Source organism: Protopterus annectens, chromosome 5.part0, assembly GCF_019279795.1.
Source record: "Protopterus annectens isolate FY-2018-M chromosome 5.part0, PAN1.0, whole genome shotgun sequence".
In the NCBI taxonomy this organism is placed as follows: domain Eukaryota; kingdom Metazoa; phylum Chordata; order Ceratodontiformes; family Protopteridae; genus Protopterus; species Protopterus annectens.
In genome coordinates, this window is record NC_056735.1 from 1,841,757,928 (window position 1) to 1,841,780,790 (window position 22,863).

Here is a 22,863-nt window from a genome sequence, read left to right on the forward strand (position 1 = left end):
AGACATTGCCAACATCCTAGCTGACAGGTTCTGCGCAACCCCCCCCCCCAAAGGGCAAATATCTATCCCAGCAGAGTGCTGCCCCCCTGACATCTCAGATGCTCAGGTAAGAGCCGCCCTCTCCAAAGCAAAAAATACAGCATCAATGGGACCAGATGGTGTCCCGGGCTGTCACCTACATGAACTCCAAGAAGAGCTAAACCCAAACATAAAACTACTGTTCAATCTCAGCCTTACTACAGGATATGTACCCAAAGAGTGGCGTACAGCAACAGTGGTCCCTCTCCACAAAGGTGGTGCCTCAACGGATCCTGGAAACTATCGCCCCATAAGCCCGACTAGCTTGGTCTGCAAAGCTATGGAAAGGATCATCATGGACCTCATAAAGATATTGGGGAACTACAGACACTGGATCCTACCCAGTTCGGCTTTGTTAAGGGCAGATCCTGCCTCTTAAACCTGGTTGATTTCTTTGAAACAGTCACCAAGGCCATTGACAAGGGGAAGGTGGTCCACACAGTCTACCTGGACCTCGCAAAATCCTTCGATTCAATACCCCACTTGGGCATTATAGATAAGCTCACCAGCTTAAATATAAACCCCTATGTCACTAGATGGGTTGCAAACTGGCTCAAGGACAGAACCCACATGGTTAGAATTGCTGGAGCCATGTCAGACTCCAAACCAGTTACAAGTGGCATCCCACAAGGCTCAGTCCTGGGACCTCTCTTGTTCGGTATATACTTCTCAGAGGTACAGGCCAACACAGAAGGACTGTGGCTGACCAAGTTCGCAGATGACTGCAAACAGGACGCCATAATCGACTCTCCAGCCGACACAAGCATCCTCCAAAAGGACCTCATAGAAACAGACAACTGGTGCCAGAGCCATGGCCTCAAGCTAAACGCCAGAAAGTGTATAGTCATCCCCCTTGGCAAAAACAAAGTGCCCACAAATTACCACATAGGTGGTAATACTTAAAACATTTTATATAGCCCACCTAATCATGAAGGGATTCACATCTAGATCAGGGGAGGTCATTGTGCCTCTTTACTCATCCCTCATCAGGCCCATAATTGAGTACAATGCCCCTTTTGGGATGTACCTTACCAGACACCTGCAGCAACTGGAAAGAACCCAAAAGTACCTCACCAAGAGGATCAAAGGTCTCAAACAGATGCCATATGCTGCCCGGTTAAAGAAACTCCAGCTCTACTCAGTGGCATACCGCCTGCTCAGAGGCGATCTGTGCCTGATGTATAAAGCCATGTCCAACCCGGAATTAATGGACATGCTGCACCTCAGAAAATCCAAATCCCATAGTGCTACGTGCTTGACAGACTTGAACCTCAGCACTGAAATAAATAGGACATGCTGGAGGGACAGATTCATAACCCAGAGGCTCCCTTCAGTCTGGAATAAAATCCCAGTCCAGGTTAGGCAGAGTCCCTCACTGATTCTCTTCAAGAGCAATCTTGATGAGTGGATGGGAGATTGTAGGTTTAACCCCAGGTATCACTTCTGTGTCACTGTTAGACAGAGGCACAGTATACTAACCTCGAAAAAGGGCATAGCAAAATTAATTTAAAATGGGTGGTGAAAGCCAAACACACTCTGGCTAGGCTTATAAATGCCCTAGGGCAGATAGCCTAGTATGAACCTATGAACCTATATGTAGAAAATAGTAACTGACCTTGTTTTTACAGGAGTGGAAGTCTAGATATTCAGTTCTTTGTTTAAAAAATCCATGTATGCAGCTCATAAACAGGCTTGAAAAATAAGAGAATGATGAAAAGCATGGAAAACAGTTAGTTTCTTGCATCTGCAAAGTTATATACTGGTTTTCAAATTAGCAAATACTACTGGTGGAAGTAGTGATGTCTGCAGATGCAAGCAGATAGCTGGCCAGGGAAGTCCTTGCATTGTGTTCCCAGTATAAATTTATAAAGATTCTTTAATGTATCTGCAAAGTTGCAAGCTGGAAGGCATTGAAATTCGTAAGTTTCCTGCTCATGCAAAGTTAATAGCTAGTTTTTTTTTCCCACTTAGCAAATGCTCTCAGTGGGAGACAAGATGTCTGTAAGTGCAGCTAATGCCAGGGGAAGTTTGTAAACTGCATTCGAAACAGCACAAAGATTATTTCATACATCTGCAAAGTTTAGCATTTTTGTCACTACTGACTGCTTTCAATGGAGATGAGCTGTCTGAATGGTGCAAGCAATTGGGATACATCTTACAAGTTCTGAGCACACACTGGTGTGAGAAATGCAACATTTAAAAAGTTAGTGGCAAGCAGTTCAGTTTGGCTGAAACAATGGTAAGCGACTAAGAAGTACCAGCCTCCTCAGCAGCCTTAATACTTTCATGCATTTACTAAACAGTGCACAATTTAGTTTATTTAGAAGTAGCTTGCACTTTTTCCATTGTTAGTAGTACAACAGGTAGCTCACTTGTCTTTAATGCAGAAGACTGTAGGTTCTATTCCCACACCAGGGAGACCAACTGTTGACACTAGTACTGCACTCCTGAGTCTGCCACCTTTGGCAGCAAAGTTAAACTGTGGGCCGAAATGCTTGAGCAGGTGGTAGCACAAGTGGATATAAAAGATCTTTCAGTACATATCAAAAACAGTACGGGAAGCTCCCCGATGCAGTGACCAAATTTCCCCTAGTAGTATATATAACCTCTGGTCTCCACTGAAAAGATGCTGCTAGCCTAATGAGCATAACCTGGTCTCTAAAGGATGGATGAATAAAGCAGACAGTACACTGTTTCTTAGGGCTGTTTTTCACATCTGAAAGGGGGGGGGAAAGAGATAAGAAAAGAACAGATAATCAATACAAGTGGTAACACAGGCTGTAACATATGTTTTAGCATCAGTAACCTTAATTTTAAAATTGCTTATGCCTGTGCAGCAATTGATATGGGACAACTTATCTGGAACGATAAACCTCATTTGTTGAGAACTTGCATGGTTTTGTGGGTTTGTTCTCAGTCAAAAGGGGGTGGGGGTTCCAAAAATGTATTTATGGTTTCCACTGAAGGAAAACATCTTGAAACAGTGAACCAGGTTCAAATGGAGACAAGAAACAACTGCATAAAAAGATCAGCCTGTCAAACATTAATGCGTGCATGTAAACCAAATGTTCAAAATATAAACAATTATTTTTAATGTGTAACAGGTGGGAGTAAACAGCATTCTATCACAATGGCTAAACTGCCTGTATCATCATGGAATGTAAATGACCTTATAGATACAAATAAAAAAATGAAGAGTATTGAATTATATTAAGAAATATAGGGTGCAAATAAGCAATGTTGTAGAAGACATTTGGATAGAAATGAGCATGTGAGTTTGACAAAAAGGATTTTAAGATGGTCATTCAGCAGAATATCAACGACAAAGGACAAGGGGGGTAATTAACTGTTAGAAGGGCTCATATGGTGACAGAAAAGAGAAAAGCAATAACAGGAGAGTTGTGGTACAAAGGAACTATTAGAAAGGGTGAAGGATTATGCAAGGCAAGTGTTTATATTCCACCAAATGCTATTATGGAGCTTAATACAATTTTGGGAGAAATAATCAGCTGTCGGTAGGGATTATTATTTACAAGTGGGAACTACAACTTGATTTGCAGTAGTAAGGGTGTATCAGGTGGCCTAGAAGAGAAAACACGAGAGAGAGGGTAGATTTATGAAGAACTATTAGAGAATATTTGGTATGAAAGTTGTATATTCATTAGTAAAAACTCAGAATTTATATATTACCTAAAGCACAAAAAAAAATTCTCAAAGTATAATGATCCTTACAATGTCAGTGATTCGACAGGTAACCCTTCTCTTGCCTTTGCTGCTGGAAAATCAAAAGGATATGGATTCTATTCCCACTCCAGATGTTTGGATTACATTTTCCAATACTAACAGTGTAGTGTACAATGTAAAGGGTGCTGTAATTCCTGAGCCTTTTGGAAAAGACCCACATATTGCATGACAAAACACAAAACTGATTATACATTGAGGAAAATCGCTGCCAAAACCCTCTTGATGTGGTATCATAATTGCCATCCACAGTCAAACTTCACAAAACACTAATTTCATAACATATACAGCTTCTTCCACCACCACAAGTAATAATAACCAGAGTGGTTCGGTCAGACACTGCATACTGCAACAGCAGCCCATTCACCATGATAATTTACTTGCTTACACTGCCACATACAGATGCACTACTTACATGGATGAGCAAGATCATGCATATTAAGTAGCCGATATCTTTAACAGTCACAGAGGCACCACGAGGGTAACTATGTGCACACAGCTTACCTTTAAGGCCTTTGACATTATACCCAAACTCTTCCATCACTAACAAACTGGTCAAACTCAATATAAACCCCCATGTAGCCCACTTGATTTCCAACTGGCTTACTGACAGAACCCCCTCTGTGTTTATACTGGTATAGCACAATCCTCCAAGAGACACTTTCACCTGTGGTGCACACCAATGTAATGTTCGGAGTCTACTTCTATTTGTTATTTAAATATCAGATGATATAACAGTCCTCTAGCTAACCAAGTTCATGGCCGACTGCAAGGCTGGAGTCAACATCAATTTTCCTAAAGACACTCCATCAGGAAGATCTGACTTGAAAAAACTCTGAGTCAGGATCATGGTCTAAAATCAAATGTCAAAAATGCAGCATTGTAAAAGTTGAATTACTGCAATCCTGATACATAAATGACATCTCACCCATCCTTAATATGCACACTGCTACAACAGACCTCGGCACCTTCATGGCTATCCACCTCTCGTTTGACCACAATCAGTCCACTGACAGTAACAAAGCTTTCTACATCACCAAAACAATTGTGGCCTTCTCCTCAGTCCAAATGTGTCACCATCCCTCTCTACTGATCCTTCATTAGGAACAAGCAGCACGTTTTGGCATGTACTTGTCCAAGCACCTAATCCAGCCCAAGAAACCAAACCACAGTGGTTCCTCACAAAAAGATTCTTGGACTTGATCTCCCGAAGTTACCCAGATCATCTAAAAGCCTGTCTTTCATATCAGACTTGTGTAGCAAACTATCCCTGGCTTATAAAAATGTAAATGATTCAGACCTACTTGATCTACCAAATATGTGCAAAACTGGTAGTAACACAAATACAAGATTAAGGAAACTAGATCTACACTGCAATATAAATAAAGACTTGTTGGCAAGACACCCCTCTCTCTTCCTCTCCTAAAGAACTCCCAACATCTGGAACAAACTCTTGTTTTAAGTAAAGCATTTTCCTCACTATCTTCAAATCTAAGTTAGATAAATAAATTAATGAGAAACTACAAATGTATCCCAGGCCTAGGACCCCCCTAACATCTACAGACAGGGGGCACAGAGTTGCATACCTCAGAACGCATTGGGCAGACCTAAACTGGCTTAACTGGGCTATAGCCTAGTAATAAATTATGAAGCTATGAAAAGTGCGACTCTTATTAACTGTAACCAATTTGCAATGAGGAGCGGCGATACCCTTTGGAGCAAACTGGGGTTAAAAATCTGCATATCTTAACTGCCGTTTGTGGAGTGTGTAAAAGCAAGTACTGTATACTATGTTTAGAGCACAAGTTGTTAGGCAATATTCAAGAATGAAAAACAACATCTGCATTGCTACACCTTTGATTATCATGGTTAGTAAATTTGATTACAGTACTAGTATAAAATTCTGCTCAAAAAAGATACTTGTATATTTTTATTTGGTAACTGCTGGGGGGGGGGATTACTGCAAGGATCTAGTGTTCTTAGAGTGGGATTGTTTCAAAGCATAACATACTGTGGGGTGTTTTAGTACAGTTAATTACTTGGTTCATTTTCAGTTCCATAGCTTATTAACACCCTCTTGTAGCTTTGTTAGAGAGTTACTAGATCTATGAATAATGGTGTCATCTGCAAGCACTGTACAATTTAGGAGAGATCAAGTGATACGTTAACTGAAAACAGACTAGCAAAGGGCCCAGCATACATCCCCAAAATACTCCTACAGAAAAAGCTATTTCATCTGAATACTGTTACAACATATTGTAAAATGTTCTGTTATACAAATAGAGGAGAACCAATCTGAGCTGCATGTGCTTTACTGACGTTTACATTAGTTGTACCAAAACATTTACAGATTCAAATAATCGTCCGATTCTATGAAAAGGGCTAAGACTTTTTGCCAGTGTCACAGTTTGTGCCACTTAGTATAATAATTTTTATTCTGAAGCCATGGAGGTATAGCCCATAAGCTAATCATGCAGTATTTTTTCTAGAATTTTGGCAAGGGATCAGAATACAGTAACTAGACTGCAATCTAAATCTTATTTTGGATTACAATTTTTTGTGACTGTACCAGTATAACAGTTTCCAACTGTAAGAGAATGTTCCAGGAAGGCACTGCCTTCACATAAAAACACTAACCACACACACCCACCTTCACAGAGGTTCTCAATAAAAATCTACCCAAACAGCAAAGACCTCCAAGGCAGAAACGCACTCTACCACCACAACACTAATCCCAAAGCACATAACTCTCCCAAACAGTGTGCCACTCAACCAAAGCCCCCAAGGCAATATAGCATGCCCAACACACTAGCCATAGATGACTCGATAGTGAGGCACACTGATGTCCCACTTACTAGATTGAACAAGGAGAAAGTAACAGTCAGCTGCCTGTCAGTGCCAGGATCCACCACATAATGCACGCACTCAGGTCCCTCAAGTACAAATATTCTGTCATTGTAAGTGTGGGTGTGAATGACCCGAGACGTACCTCCCCGGACTACATGAAGAGAGACATGGAGGAGCTCTCTGATTATGTAGCCCAGGCGGATATGACCGTAACCATGAGCAGCATCTAACCATAACCCAGAATGATACCACAGCACAAGCAGAAAATTGATTTCAACAACTGGCTAAGTTTCTGGTGTCATTCTAAGGGGTTACAGTATCTGTCTGCCTGGGATGACATGATTGACAGACCTTGATGCTTTGCCAGAGATGGCCTGCATCTGTCACCCCTGGGTTTCTGGATACTGGCCAAGGCTCTTGCCACTCCTATAGTGCCCATTTTAAGTGGTGTTCCAAAGACCAAATTACCACCATAACAGCTACAAACAAATCCAGTCTAAGGGTCATATTGCTCAATGCTAGAAGTCTAAATCTCAAAATGCACTCGCTTGAAGCACTCCTCAAAATGGAGAACATAGACCTTTGTGCTGTAACAGAGATCTGGTTTAAAGCAGCAGAAAGCACCCCTGCACTACCAGGCTATAACTCATTCCATACCTTTCAGCCCCAGAACTTGGACCAAATGCGGTGGTGTTTCGATACTCATTAAGGATGCGCACACCTCTAGACTGGTAGCCAACATAATGCATCAGAGATAATTCAGGTGCAGCTAACATTGGGTAAGAAGGCGATTCAGGTCATAGCCTGCTATAGGTCCCCAACCATGTCCCAAGACTCCCACTCCACATACCCAAGCACCCTGGAGAATCTTAGGGTCCAACCTAACACACTCATACTGGGTAACTTCAATTACCCCTCCATTAAATGGGAAAACTACTCGTGTACTAATACACTTGCCCAACGTTTCCTGGAATTCATTAATGTCAGTGTCCTGAACCACCTCGTTCTTACCCCCACTAGGAGGTAGCAACATCCTTGACCTGGTCATTAGTAACTGGTTGACTGTTGCTCTACTCCAATAGTCAACTCCTTCCGTTTTAGATCCTACCACAAATTAAATTACCTTGGAAATACACCCCCCCCCCCCCCAAAGGGGACCACCATGAAAAACTTCTCCAAAGCTAGCCTTGGGCTCCTAAAAACAGAGGTGGCCAACTTCACAGCACCCATGCAAATGGAGAAGGTGCATGGCCACCAAATCATACACCAATGTATGGATATCGCCATACCCAAAAGAACCAAGACACCCTCCTCCAAAAAAAGGAAGCCAATCTGGCAGCCCCCTGCCATAAACAAACTCTACAACAGAATGAGTAAAGTGATGCAGAATAAGGTGAAGCCCCAAGACTGGAAAAACTCCCTGATCAACCTCAACAAAAAGTTGAGATCCCTCATCAAATCCAAGGCTAGCTATGAAAACAGGATTGCAGCAGATAGTAAGGACAACCACAAGGTCTTCTATAGCTATGTAAAAGTCTCCACGCCAGTACCCAGATTTGCTCCGAGCTGCTGCACAAATGGTACCTCCTATACCAAGTCAACAGATATTGCCAATAAATTGACCAACAGATTCAGTGCCAACGTTACCCCTCTCCCTCCCCCCAAAGGACCAATCAATACCAGTACATTGCCAGGCACCCAGTATTACTGCTGCACATGTTAAAACACTGTTCAAGGCCAAGAATACAGCTTCTATGGGACATGACAATATCCCTGGCTGTGTTCTACATGAACTACAGAGTGAACTGGCACCTCACTTGTGTGCCCTGTTCAACCACAGCCTCACCTCAGGCTTTGTACTTACCAAATGGGCACACTGCTACAGTCATCCCTCTCCACAAAGGAGGAGCAATTACAGACCCTGGGAACTATTGCCCCATTAGCCTGATGAGTCTGATATGCAAAGCTATAGAACACATCATCATGGACCTAACAAACAAGGATATAGGGAATCTCCAAACTCTGACTCCCACACAGTTTGGTTTTGTGAGGGGTAGATCATGCCTGCTCAACTTCTTTGAGTCAGTCACCAGAGCTGTGAATGAAGGCAAGATGGCTCATACAGCCTACCTTGATCTGGTCAAGGCCTTTGATAACATTCCCCACTCAGGAATCAGAAACATTCACTAAGCTAGGCATCAACCAGTCTATCACTAGGCGGGTTGCAAACTGGCTCACAGACAGAACCCACAGTGTGAAAGTAGCCGACTCCAAGTCAGACTTCCAACCAGTCATGAGTGGAGTTCCACAGGGTTCAGTCCTGGGTCCTATCCTGTTTGGTATCGACTTCTCTGAAGTCCAGGTCAACACAAAGGGACTCTGACAGTTTGCAGATGATTGCAAGTTGGGAAGTATTACTAACTCCCCAAGTGATGTTGACATCCTACAGAAAGGCCTCACTGAGACCAGCAACTTGTGTCAGAACCATGGCCTTAAACTCAAAGCCAAAAAAATGTGTTGTCATTCCCTTTGGGAGAAACACTGTTCCCATGAATTAACTACATCGATGTTAGCCCACTGAACGCAGAAGGCATTATAAGAGATCCGAGAACACAGGTTGACTGCAACCTCTCTTGACCACATTGCCACTGTGGTCAGAAAGTCCTATGTGGCACATCTCATTACTAAGGGTTTGGTATTAAGAAAGAGGTCATTGTCTCCCTCTACTTTTCCCTCATTAGGCAAAGCATGGAGTAAATTGCCCATTTGGCATGTACCTCAGACACCTGCAACAACTGGAGACCACCAAAGTACCTCACAACGAGGATCCGAGGCCTTAAACATCTATCCTATATGAACAGACTCAAACAACTCAGCAATTTTCTCTCTCATATCGCCTACTTAGATGCGATCTCTGCTTGACTTACAAAGCCATGACCGACCCAACTCGGTTAGAAATGCTACATCTAATGAAATCCCAATCCCTCTGCACCAGATGCTCCAGAGACCTCTACCTCATTACCACAATCAACAGAACATGCTGGAGGGACAGGTTCATAACTCAGACTGCTCGTGCTATGGAATAGACTTCTCATACATGGGAAACAGAGCACCTCACTGGCCCTCTTCAAGAGGGATCTTGATGAGTGGATGGGAAATAGAAAATTCACCCCAGGGATCACTCCAGTGGCTCTACTCGACAGAGACACCGGGAGCACGATGCCATGGTAATGCTACGGGCTAGGCTTGTACAGGCTCCATGGCCATTAACCTAGTACACACCTATAAACTATGTATGTAGGAGTGAGCGATTCCGCTGTACGACTACACATTGAGAAATTTTGGATGATGTTGCAAGTACCTGGTTGACTTGTGCATAAACCGGTTATCTAATGCCATCTTTACTTTTTTGGTGGTCATATTCTTAATGTAAAATGGAGCTAGTTCCAGTAACTGGCATATGGATTTTTGAGATGCAAGGGTCGTTTGGGAACATGGGGGGGGGGTGAATTAGTAGGTATTGATATTAAGGGTGCAAAAGTGTTCAACAGATTCCTTCTTGAGGAGTATGAATGTCTGCTTATGGGTTAAGTTACCTGTGAGTGTAACTATTGCAAAAGTGCTTGGGTGTCTATTTCAGGACTTTTACATTTCATGTAGGTTGCCTTAGAATAAAGGCACTCATCACTAAATACTCTGGTAAGGGTCAAGAAACTCCTGCTTTTTGAGTTGTACAGCAAATCAGCTTTCTTATGCCAGACCCTGGCCCATTGTTTTAATATGCTTTGGGATACTAAAGAACATGCATTTGTTTCAGATCTCATTTGTTTACGTGGAAAGTGTGTTCTGAATGGGTTTTAATATGTTTCAGAAGATAAACTGGTAGGCAGAGAAATGTACAACCAAAATGTTTTAATAAAACCACACTAAGCAACAAAAATAAAAACACAGGATGAGCACTTTCATACCACTCAGATACTTCATCAGATCCAACTAAAAAGACTATACTACATCAATTTATGTTAGTGCTCTAGGTCACGTGACCTGAGCACTAGTTTGATTGAAATAAAATCATTTAGTCCCCTCCCACTCGTTGCTTGCAAGATATGCATCCATTTAATTTCAATGCATTCAGCCAGAGTTCTGACTGTGGTAGTTCTAATTTGGTATACTGTGCCTCCTGTGAGACATGTCAATCCTTCTACATCGGTAAAACCAACGGATATTTGAGGGATAGTATTAGAGAACATCTGTATAGTATCAGCAAAGGTGATGAGAAAAATGCATTTTTAAACGTGAAAGAATGCAGGAAATAGTCACTGGTTCAAATTTATAGTTCTAGAGATCTATGAACCTGGGCTCAGAGGATGTGACATCAGAACTCTGACTGAATGCACTGAAATTAAATGGATGCATATCGTACAAGCAGCAAGTGGGAAGGGACTGAATGATTTTATTCCAATCAAACTAGTCACGGGCAGCCTTAAGCATAGGCGAACTGGGCAACCGCCTAGGGCGCCATATATGTCAGCCTCCTAAAAGGCGCAATTTTCATTTTAATTAACTTACTTTCCTTATTATGCATGCGGACCCATAATATGAACAGTAAATTAATTAAAATAAATACGTAAACAATAGGGTGCCAGAATCATAGTGCGAGGGGGAAGAGCAAAAGCCCTCCCACTTCTATATCTGCAGGTTGAACAGAAAGGGGGGGGGGATCTTCATTCCATGGTAGTGAAGTCTTCTCCTTTAAGGAGGAACGTACATGTGTCACGTACACACCGACGTGGATGTAAAGATGTTCCAAGTTGCGCGCGGAAATTAACTACAGCTGTAACGGCCGGTCGGAAGGCGGCTGGTTTGGTACGTTAGACTGTAAATGTTAAATCAGAAGTGGTGAAAAACAGAAGTACAGGTAAATCCGTTTCTTGTACTGGATATGTGTTAGTGTTATTTCAGGATTCAAGTCATCGTTTCGGCCATGGTACCATTTAAAGGCTGGAAAAGTAGTCTGGAGTTTTTTTTTTATTTGAAGCTTTAGGATTGGGGCCGCTCATGGTTCCCTCAGCTTAATAAGGAAACATTTAGTGTCTTGAATATAATCTGACAGTCTCGTACCCAGCGTGAAGTGTTAAGGGACTGTTTTGTGAAAGCCTCCATTAGGAGTGTAGTCAGAAACTTCTACTTTGTCCTACAAAAGTGCACTGTGTCCAACTCCTGCCTCCAGTCTCCCTTGCCATTCATTTTCCTCTGATTCTCCGCCCCCCTCATATACTACAATAAAATATTTATTTATATATGCAGCAGTGTCTCCTTTACGCAAATTGCTTACAACACAGGACATTCATACTTTAGTTTGAGTAAACCTGCACTGCGAGAGATGTGCAGAAGAAAAAAGGGACTTGCTTGCATGGCAACACACTTGTAAACCGTATTTTTCACGTACCTCTCAACTTATTTGATTTTTACCTGTACTTTAGCTTTGCCTCTCTTAATCCCACCTAAAACTGGTGACTTTTGGAGAAAAGTTAGTGATTGAATTACAATTAATGGCAGTAGCAAGAGTTAGACTTTTTTTTTTTTTTTTTTACTTCAGAAATTGTACATCAGTTCACAGTCTCTATTCGGTCAGTCACTGTCTCAGTAGTATTAGTATTTTCGTAGTCTCTCTGATCACTTCAGGATATATCCCTAATTGGTTGAGAGCTATGATTCTTCATATCCATTCGTCTCTTGGATGTTTTATCTTGTCATTGCTCTGCAATGATACACCTTGGGTCAGAAAGTGTTCATCTTAACTGAATGCGAGTTGGACTCTGTTTTGTTTTCACTCACTTCCCAGTTTAGAGTTAATAAAGGAAATGCAACAAAACCGGTAGGCTAGAGCAATAATGGCTTCCAACCAGTGCAGTCCAGGAGGTTACAAAAAGGCATAATTTGACAAAGACTTTGACCAGATTAGAGTGCGTGAGGTATATCTATATAATTTGAGATTCCCTTATGATTGTCAATAATTATCAACTTGCTGCCACCTTAGTGAAGATAAACTTTATGCTAGTGACTTAATTGCTTTTTCAGAGTCTGTCAGGAAACTGTATGTTACAGCAACATTATTTATAGAAATGTTTTATGGTACTTGTGAGGCAAACTGTTACTTTATTTTTTGGTAATGGGGTCCTCTAGACTTGTTCCTTTTTCAGAGTCCATCAAGAAACTGTATGTTACAGCAACATTATTTATAGAAATGTTTTATGGTACTTGTGAGGCAAACTGTTACTTTATTTTTTGGTAATGGGGTCCTCTAGACTTGTTCCTTGAGAATCGTGCAGAAGATGATGGGGTGCTACTCCAACTTATAATGGCCTTACAGAAAGCAAAAATTGCATATAATGCCGACATCTGTCATATACAGATACTGTATTCATAATGTGCAGTGCACATGGTCCTGTATTCTTCACAATTACCATCTCCCCCACCATTTTACTTAAAGGTGATTGTGTGCATCGTATCGAGAGGATGGCATCCGAGTCTTGCAGTGTACTGATGGTGTTTCAAGATTGAGATGCAGTATGTATATAGATAAACTTACCAAGCTGGGCATAAATCCCTACATCACTCTATGGGTTGGCAACTGGCTTACTGACAGAATCCAGACTGTAAAAGTAGCAGACTCCAAATCCAGCTCCAGACAAGTGGAGTACCTCAGTGTTCAGTCCTGGGACTGCTCTTGTTTGGCATCTACTTCTCTGAAGTACAGGCCAGCACTAAGGAACTCTGGCTAACAAAGTTTGCAGATGACTGCAAACTGGGAGTCATTATTGAATCCCCAAATGATGTGAATATTCTACAAAAGGGCCTTACGGAAACAGATGCTTGGTGCCAGAGCCATGGGCTCAAGCTTAATGCCAAGAAACGTATAGTATCCCCTTTGGGAAAAAAACATGTACCCATGAATTGCCACATAGGTGGCAGCACACTAAATGCCGAAAGTGTGAAGAGATACTTAGGGACACAGGTGGACAGTGGTCTCACCTTCGATAATCACATTGTCACAACAGTCAGGAAATCCTTCTATGTGGCACACCTCATCACTAAGGGCTTTTCATCCAGAAAAAAAAGGAGGTCATTGTCCCACTGTACTCATCCCTCATTAGACCTGTTATAGAGTACAACGCCCCATTTGGTATGTACCTCAAGATATCTGCAACAGCTGGAAAGGCCGCAGAAATACCTCACTAAAAGAATCACAGGCCTAAAGCAGATGCCCTATGCGGACCATCTGAAAAAAACCCAGCTATAATCTCTGGCATATCATGTACTGAGGCAATCTCTGCTTAACATACAAGGCCATGTCAAACCCTGAGCTGTTGGGCATGCTCCACTTAAAGAAATCCCAATCCCTCAGAGCCATACACTCCAGGGATCTAAACCTTGTCATCACAATGAACAAAACATGATGGAGGGATAGGTTCCTGACCCAGAGCGCCTCCTTGGCTCTCTTCAAGAGGAACCTTGATAGGAAATTCACCCCGGGGATCACATCAGCCGCCCTGCTAGACAGGGGTCCAGGGAAGTAAATATTATGGGAAAAAATATCCAGGGAAAAATATCCAGGGAATTGTTTGGCTAGGCTTGTGTAGGCCCTAGGGCTGATAGCTTAGTACCAACCTATGAACCTATAAACTAGCACTTCAGATATGAGGTGGGTAATTCCATGTGTATGTGTGTTGTCATTTGGCTTAAAAGAAGGTAAATGTATGTGTCTGTCTGGGAAGTTTAAACTGGGCTTCTGTATGCCACAGGAGAGAAAGTATGTGTGTTGGCCCCTCATAACAGAAGATACCGGAGTTCCTTGGTGATGCGTGACCATCTTACTATTGCGATTCTCTCCCTTTTTGTGCTAAAATTTTAACAAGTATCATCTTAAGCTATTTTGTGATTGAGTTCTTGTATTTTATACTGGCTACAGTGGATATCGGTAAGGATTACACATCTCCTAAACTAATCTGGAACAACACACCTCTGATTAACTGTTTGTGTTTGTTAAGATTACCTTGAGGGCAGAAATTATCTGGATCTTTCAGCCTATCTCATTTATCTGAATCTGCAGGTACTGTGTTACTTTGCATGGAGTGTTTATATTCACTGTAGGCATTCTGGTCTCTTGATTTAGGAAAGTCTCCGTGATTTTACAGTGCTTTAGCTATTGTGCTTTGAGAAGTAGCTAGGGTGACTTGTCTACACATATAACTGGCTTTTTGCTTGATTACTGATGTGATTACATAGCGCAATGCTCATAGCTGGTGAAACTTCCTGTGAATGTTCTGTTTTACCACTGTATACAACATGTGATTTTGCCATTTTTTTATTGTTTTTGCTATACCCTGTTTATATGGATAACCTGCACTGATAGATAACCATTCTATTTTTTTATATCTCTGCTTAGTGATGAATCATTACTTTCTGTAATGTGCCAGGGAAGTGAACACTTTACTAAAAATTTGTCTTTCATTTCCGACTGTGCCGAGTTTATGGTGCAGCACATCTCTGTTTATATATTTTTGCCTCATATTTTTGGTCTGTTCCTCATAAAATGTGTGGTTTGCTGGCAAATCATGGAGGATTTAAATAATTAAATGTCATACATTTGAGTTTCAGCTTTCATTTCCCTCCAAAAATGTCATGCCAAGACAAATGCTGTTCTAGCAGCTTTAAAAGTCTGTAAGCAATATTTATAATGTGCCCCTGTTTGGAGTCCCCCCCCCCTTTATTTTAGGCTTTGTTCAGATTTCTTGTGCTAAGAGGTTGAGAGGTATGGATGTACAGTATGTAATGCCCTAGTTGCTGATTTGTTGCATTTTAAGGGTGGATAGGGGTTCTGCATTCCTTGTGTGCCCTCCTTTCTATAAGATGCCTAGTAACTATGAACTTGTCGTTTTCTCAGTCATTCATGTAACATAGGCAATTAATTCAACAGCAGCAAGCATCGAATTTGTAGATGAAACAGAAATGTAAAGTTGTTTACCAGTAACAGCCACTTCATTAGTTACAAATATGTTTAATGTAGAATTATTCGGATGAATTTTACTTCTGCAGAGATTGTGCTTATTGACTGATGGTGGTGGGTTGTAATGGACAGAAGTCTTGAGTGGCCTTTTATGGTTGAAATTTTCTGAAATGGGCAGTTATTGGGTTCATACATTGTTTCACTGCTTATTAAAAGAATGTTTAAAAACTACAAACTTAACACACATTCTAATAAGTGGTGCTGTATTATGCAAGGAATATAAGGTGAATCAAAGAACAAATACATGTATACATGTCCCTAAAAAACTGTGTGGAAGGAGTCTGTTTTGAAAACAGCACAAAGGTAAACTTAATTCTCCACTGGCCAGATGCATTTTCTATGAATGTGGGTTTTTAAGCCATTTCAATAAATGAGAGTTTCACGGACAGATAAGTTTACTGCTCATGCTAAGTCTGTTTTCATTGCTAGACTATATTGTTTGTTTAGCACATGGCTTTCTGTGTTTGTGCCATTTTATTTCAATATCTGTAATCACTGCAGAAGCAAATAAGAGAACCATATGCATGCTAACTGGTGAGAAATAACCAAATAATATAACACCGGAATGGCTGAAGAGGGGTACAAGGTTGCTGCAGAAGGGACTGCTCTTGGGGGTGGTCTATTACCCTGCCTAGGGCCCTATTTGACCATGATCCGTCTCTGGTATTTAAAGTAGAAAATACGTACTAAAGTAGGTGCAGGTCAACTACATTACAAGGTAACTTTCTTCCCATGCATTTAAATTCAATGAAATGACCGGAGTGGCTTTCTTGGGGTTTGACCTACCTGTGGGGGTGTCTCAAATAGGGGTGTTTCATGAGTATGTTGTGGGTGGGGCTTAAGGGGCACCAGAGCACTACTTTGCCTAGGGCGCCATTTCGGCTAAGGCCAGCCCTGAAACCAGTGCTTAGGTCACGTGACCTAAAGCACCAACATATAAATTGATGTAGTATAGTCGTTTTAGTTGGAGCTGATGAAGTACCAGAGTGGTATGAAAGCGCTTGTCCTGTGCATTTTTGTTTGCTTAGTGTGTTTTATTAAAACATTTTGGTTGTATGTTTCTCTGCCTACCAAAGTTTCCTCAGTTTTTGCATACTGGTTGCTCTTTCTTTGTTAGAGTTGCACGTTTCAGAAAATGCTATTGGGTTGTCATCATTAAAGTTCTCTCCAACGGACTGCGTTCCAATTTTGAGTCAATAATTTGCTGAGACAAGTATGGTATTGTGCTGTAATGCTTCAGGAAAGAGCAAGAGTTATTAATGGATTGCTGTCACTAGGGTCTTGAAGTACCACTATTTTTTTTTTTTTTTTTTTTTAATACATCTCATTTTTGTCTCTGTGCCTCATGAACATAAAGATTCCCCTCGGACATTACACAAGGTGGACCACCATACAGGCAGACAGGAAGGTATTTTGTGCTTTCACCCGCATCCTAGCAATGAGAGCTTTTTCTATTTTATGGCCTAACCCTATCCTCCAGTGGTAACAAGAGCACTTTTGTCAACCCAAAAGCCACCTACTATGGTGAAAAAGGCTGTTTGCTTAACTTTTTCCTGTGTGTGGCTGGAAGAAGGACGTCCATGGTACCAATAGTCTGTTCCATAGTCAAGCTAAAAATGCCTCTTTCTCGGGAAAGACAAGAAGCAATTGCCTGTAAATACTACCAATCCACAAAAGTTACTTTTTTGACAAAAAAAGTAAAAAGCACTATGAAATACTATGCCAGCCCCACAAAAAAAAACACCACACAAGAAAAATAAACAGAATTTCTCCACAGAAAATGTTTTGTTACTTTACATTAATTTTAAACTGACAGAAAAAAAGTGAGTGCTCCATTTAAAAGTATGTTACTGTCATGAAACAGTCCATTAAAATACAACACTTAGCTTTTAGATAATTTTCCTGAAAAGGGAAGTAATAAACAAGAAAATTAAGAAATTGGACTTCTTCACCCAAAGGGAACTTATCTAACCAGCAAAGGAAAGCACAAGCCAACAATCGATCCCTTGAAAACCTCACAAGCATATTCTTTGACACCCAAACTATCTTTTAGTCAGCTCAGCTCATGCTGCTCGACAGTTTGGGAACATGGACGATGCCCTACAGCTTTGGAAGCAGGTAGGCTGTTTTGTTAAGGCGACTGCAGAAGTGATCAATGTGAACATCTCAAGCTAGTAGCATATAGTGCATTATGGTAAAAGAGAGGGAGCCTGAAAGCCTGTGAATGTTTTATCTGCAAAGGGATCCCAGCAGTCCCAAATGTTCATAGGTAAGTACCAGGCTATTGTCCCTAGGGCCTATATAAGCCTAGCCAAAAAGGTACCCTGGCTTTCACCACCCATGAAAATTATTTTCCTGTGTCCCTGTCGAGCAGAGCCACAGAAGTGATCCCCAGGGTGAATTTCTTATTTCCCATCCAATCATCACGATTTTTCTTGAAGAGTGCTAACGAGGAGCTTTGTTTGATATACATAGGTAGTTTGTTCCAGAGTATAGGAAGTCTCTGGGACAGGAATCTATCCCTATAGCATGTCCTGTTTATTGTGGAGACAATGTTTAGGTCCCTAGAGCATGTAGCTCGGAGGAATTGAGATTTATTTACGTGGAGCATGTCCAACAGCTCTGGGTTTGACATAGCTTTGTATGTTAGGCAGAGATCACCTCTGAGTAGGCGATATGTGATGGGAGTAAAGCTTGAGTTTTTTGAGACTGTCTGCATAGGACATCTGTTTGAGGCCACTAATCCTCTTTGGGAGGTATTTCTGCAGCCTTTCCAGTTGATGTAGATGTTTTCTGAGGTACATACCAAAAGGGGCATTATACTCTATAATGGGTCTAATGAGTGATGAGTAGAGGGGAACAATTACCTCTTTCTTCCTGGATCAGAAACCTTTTGTGATGAGGTGTGTCACGGAGAAGGATTTCCCAACTACTGTGGCAATGTAATTATCAAAAGGAGAGACAAAAATGGATCCATTTTTAAAAGAATCCAGATTACCGCACTACCACATTGTAGTGTTTAAGTAATGAAACTATGCTCACACATCTTAATCTTTAATGTCTAATGATATCATTAGAACAGAAATTAAAAGCGCCCCTCTATGAATGCACTTATGCTGTTAAATTAAAAAAAGGACAATAATGTTTTTTTTTTGCACATTCCAAGCAGTGAGAAAACGCAAGAACATTTTTCTTGGTATTTTGGAAAGTATTTCTCTGTGTTGCTGGGGGGGGGGGGGGGCAACACTTGCATTATTTGAGAAGAAATTTGACTGGCAGGTATTATCCAATGCTAGCCTTTTCCCAGGGATCAATTACACTAAATCTTAAAAGTGACCTTAAGATAAAACTACATTTTTAAAAGCACTATATTTTTCATATTTCTCTACAATATTACACTTAATTATATGCCCCCCATACCTTTTAATCTGGTGTGGGCCCACCTACGAGAGTCTGAAGCCTTGATCATCAGAAAAAAAAAAAAGTACTTACCTTTGCTTGCAATAAACTGTTTCCAATCTGTCGAAATTAACTTTTATGTATGTATTAAACACACACAATGTATATAGAGGGATCTACTTCATAACACAATTTCATAACGTTGAGAGAAAACATCTAAATCCCAAAACACTGGAAACTCGGAACAGTGAAAGTGTGCTTCATGACATTGAAAACTGCAATGCATATGTAAATAACATCCTCTCCACTTAACTAGCAAACACATTTTCTACTATGTTCCTGCAAGGGGGGGGGGGCAAGCCCCCCTGCTCTCCCCATGAAGTTAGGAAATTAACTTTTTCCCCACTGTAGTGCGTTCTTGGAGTTGGTATATTTAATTTACAGGGGGAGGCTTGTCCCCCTGCAGAAACATAGTAGAAGGTGTGTGTGTTACTTAGGTGGTGGTGTAGGTGGAGGGGATCTTATTTACTTGTGCAATGCAGTTTTCAATGTTATGAAGCACACTTTCAATGTTTTGGGTTTTCAGCGTTTTTAATTTTCAAGGTTATGATCTCAATGTTATGAAGTAGACCCATATACAGAGACATTCCCACAAACTTAGATATATACACCAAATTATTTATATATATATATATATATATATATATATATATATATATATATATATATATATATATACATATACACATACATACATACATACACACACACACACACACACACACCCCAACAGGAGAGAGAGGGTGAGCTGTTCAAGTGTGAAATTTTCATCTCTTAGGTCACGGCTGAAAATGGTCCTTGAAACAATCCCATCAGGGTGATAAAGACTAAATGAAATGCCTCTCCCGCTCTTACAGTGCTATTCCCCACCTCCCACACACAGATCCTTTACTAGCATGTGTAGCAGATTTAGTGTCAATGCCAACTCATCCATATTCTGAAATTATGCCCCCAATCTCTCTCCAAAGCTGAAATTTGTTATCTTTGCACAACTGTAATTTACACCCTTTGAAGATATAATCCTCGGAGTTATCTGGAGAAGTCCAAGTGAAATACAGGCAATGACTTCCAACAACTGAGTAAACTACAGTTTGAACAGATCCACACTGGGTATTTCATGTTGTCAATAGGCATAAAAAATCAATTAACAGAGAAAGCATCATTTAACAACTAATGGCATACCACTTATAATTCCCAAACATCAATTGAGAGTACTCAAAACACCTATACTTACCAACTTGATACAGCATATCAACTCCAGTAAGTAAACTGAAAAGCAGTATGGTACTAAGACTAAGGACAAGAAAATGCAGAGGGCCGTTTCTATGAAAAATTATGGAAAGTTTGTGTCCTCATGGCACTGCCACTTGGCCCCATCCCAAAGACTGTTACAATAGCACTTCAGAAACTAGCCATATTACTACTTCCTGATAAACTTCAGATAAACAGAGATGGGAAAGGATTTCATAAACCTGTAAGCTGTTGCAGAGAAAGAACTACTAACTTAGCATATTGCATGCTTAAAACACAGCAAGGATTACACAAGTTTTGCAGGCTGTCAATGACCTTTTCGGCTCGAGTTTTTCTTAGTGAGCAAGCTTCACAATACAGAAGCCTGTATGTTTATGAAGGCAAAATATAAAAAATAAAAATGTAGCCCTATCAACCAGATCAATTAAAATGTGCAAACTACTATTCTTAGAAAAAAGTAACACTTCCTCCACCTCCAACCACCACTTTTGAAGGCAGAATGGGCAAAGGGTAGCCTCTTGTACTAAATGACAGGCTGTCCAATTGTCACTATAAGGAATGATGACTGAAATAGTTTATAAAATGGCATTTCGCTGATTTTCTAGCTAGCACTGTTTTGATGCAACCACATTCAAGATTACCATCAATACCGACTTTAGGAAGTATTACAAAGGGCAGTTTTCCTTCAGGCAAATAAGAAAAACACCAATGCATGGTGATACATTGTACACATGTACAGACAAGCAACTTCTAAAATTTTAAACTGCAAAAATGGGGTTAAATGCCAAGGCAATTACAAAGTACATCTCGCTCACTAAGTCTAGAATCTTAAGTCTTGGTTAAACGTAAAGCAGGGTAACACCACAACAAAAACACACAAAATGAAATCCACATGTTGATATAGTCACTGGCTAGAGTAGCGAAGGGTGGTATAACAAAACATTTCAAAGCACCGTACGTATTTAAGCGGTTATTCCTACAAACCAAACGAAAAGACGCTAAAGTTAATAGTTTATGAGGCAGTTTGCACGACACTGCAAAACATTATTCTCAAAAAGTTTGAAACGAAGTTTTCAAACACAAACCTGGATTTCAGAGTGTATCTGGCACGGAAAATGTCGGTGTTATACTCAAAATCTGAAAACCCAGATGGTCTTTCCTCCCCCTTTCAGACTTTCTAAGATCATGTCTCAGCTCCACGCAGCCTAGTGAGTTTGTAGACTGAAAGAATACAGCAAACTGCTCAAACCCCAGATCTTGTGACTAAAGAAAACTAACATGAAACTGAGGTTCAAAGGTTGAAGCTAAGGAAGAGTTTTTTTGTCTGTTTTCTTCTTCACTCAAAATGTTCGCTGATGTAGCGGTTTTCCAGCTTTCTTGACTAAAACTACTCCTTTCCATCTCCCAAATAGTGCATCGGACGTGTTTTCTTTTCAAACGCCCCCTCGCGACTGCTCCGTGTGTCTCTACTAAGACACCATAATATGGTACTATAGTCAGTGTTGCCAGATGATTGAAAAATAAATAGCCCACAGGGCTTCTTAAAGTAGCTCAAAAATAGTCCAAATGGTTCGGCACAACGTGAAAGCAAAATGCGCAAGACATCCTCCAGAATAAGAGAGTGTCAGATACAGCAAAAACTAAGACTAAAAAACATTACCTGCCTTTTACACCTCAAAATATGTATTTATGTAGTGACAGTGTTACTCAGGGAAATATGCACGAAAGAAGTGGGTGTTAGTTTGGCCAGTCTGAGTTCAAACTGAGGGTGGGGCTCTTTCGCAATATTTAAATTATCTCGGTACTAGTCTGCCCCCACTCAATAGTAAAAAATAAAATGCCTGCCTACAGCTTTCCATTGTAAAAAAAAATACAGCCTAGAGACTGCTACGGCCCGGTACCCAGTTGCCTCAACAATTATATAAACTTCTGGCAAATGTATCGTTTTTCCGGTTCCGTCGTTGGAATATAATCACACCAAAGGAAAATCCTTATCTTCCATTCCCATACTTTTCAGTTTCTTACCGTGTCAGTATTAAGTAAGAGAATTAGAGAAACCAATATGCCTCCATGTGGGAACCGGAGGCACACACCCTACTAAACTGATTGACAGGTAGGTGATTGGGTGCACGAACGAATTGATAGGTAGAAAAGGGTAAGGATAACTGTGCCATGGAAGTATGAAAACTTATGGGTCAGGTCAGGTGATCGGCAAATTGCCACAAATTACATGCGCCGCACTAGTCTAAACTAAAGTAGTAATCACACAATGCTGAGCAATCATGGTCCCCACTCCCAGAGTAAAACTTACTGATTTGTACATGGAGTTGTTGACGGGAAGGTTAAACAATGTTAGCTGAGAGTGACCTCAGCTACCGAAGTAGCTTCACAACAACTTTGCTGTACAGACAGAATGT

At 40.8% G+C, this 22,863-nt stretch overlaps 1 protein-coding gene across 1 annotated transcript in view; it reads right to left on the bottom strand.

Moving 5' to 3' along the window:
• Positions 1-22,402, bottom strand: part of LOC122802423 (phosphatidylinositol 3,4,5-trisphosphate 3-phosphatase TPTE2-like) — a 1,666,738-nt gene extending 1,644,336 nt beyond the window's left edge. Inside the window, exon 1 of the mRNA XM_044072043.1 lies at positions 21,532-22,402. The gene's annotated coding sequence lies outside the window, so the exon portion shown is untranslated. The remainder of the gene's footprint in view (positions 1-21,531) is intronic.
• Positions 22,403-22,863: the final 461 nt, after the last annotated feature.